The sequence below is a fragment of the Pundamilia nyererei genome, unplaced genomic scaffold, assembly GCF_000239375.1.
Source record: "Pundamilia nyererei isolate P.nyererei 1_Seehausen unplaced genomic scaffold, PunNye1.0 scaffold00353, whole genome shotgun sequence".
NCBI lineage: Eukaryota > Metazoa > Chordata > Actinopteri > Cichliformes > Cichlidae > Pundamilia > Pundamilia nyererei.
Window position 1 is genome coordinate 459,977 of NW_005187754.1, and position 1,290 is coordinate 461,266.

Consider the following 1,290-nt stretch of genomic DNA (forward strand, 5'->3'; position numbering starts at 1 on the left):
ATGCCACAGTGATACCAGCTGTGCGTGATTCTCTCAGGCTAAGTCTGCCAGAATGTTGAAACACGGGAGGTGTGCATATAGAGCTCAGAATGTCTGCCTGAAAGGGTTCCTAGCAGGTGATGAGCCAGACGTGCTGTTTGCCAAACAGTGCTTATTGTTCTATCACAGCAGGTCACCTTCGACTGGGTCGTCCTTCCAACAGAGCTGAACCTTCGCTAACAGAGGTAACATTTCTTGCTACGTGCTTTCAAATTAGAAATGCATTAGACACGAGTGGCATGTGTGTGTGTTTGTGTGTGCGTGTAATGCTATACGTCTGCTAATGCAGTCGCACTCATTCAGAACCATGCCATTAAAAAAGTCTGCCCTTGTAAGATGTAAGCCAAGTTCTTCACACGAAGGACATTCAAAGCATTTTGAATCCACCTGAGCACACTGATGATACATCTAAAAATCTGAGTCCATGTCCTTTTTAATTTGATAATTACGCCTTAACCAGCCACTTTATTAGTTACACTTAGTTACACTACTACAGAAATGCCAGCATGTTGTAAGATTTCCTCGAGGATGTTCGCAGTACTGAAACACTCACTGTGTTTGGCATTAACAGCTATGCCACGTTCCAAGTCACTGAAATCCTCTTGGTTGAGTCAGTACTATGTTATGGAATATTAAAGCTGAAAAATGGTATCTGTCATTAGTTTATCAGCAAAGTGAGAGTTTGTTTCTGTTGAGTACTGAGCCACACTTTGTTGGTTTGAATCAATGTTTCCTGATATATTGGTAATAAGTTCTGAGAGCTACCGCAGACGGACGGCTGTAGCAGCTGTGACGACACCACTGACTCTGAACAGTCACTCACTGAAAATGAAGCACAAACGTCTGTGATGGTGAGGTTTGTGCTTCATTTTCGATAAAGTTTCAGCTCTGATATTACCTTAGGTGGTGGGTAAGGAAGTACAACTCAACAAACATCAGCAAACACACAAACTGTGTGCTGTTTGTCTCACAGTGTGTTGCAGCTAAAGTGCAGCTGCTGGATTTCACAGGGAGAGAAAAGAAAGAGCGCTAGCTTCACTCAGAGATGGAGAAAGATGAGAACGACGGGCAGACTAACTGCTGTCACTCACAGGTCAGTGCAGGATAAACAGGTTAGTTTGCTGCACTGTGATTGGTTTAAAGTAAAGAACAGTGACTGCTGCACAGCGGCTGTGTTTCGTGGTCACAGTGTAGCACAGATTCATTCACTGAATTCCACCTTCACACCAACTTCATCCAGTCTAATGTAAA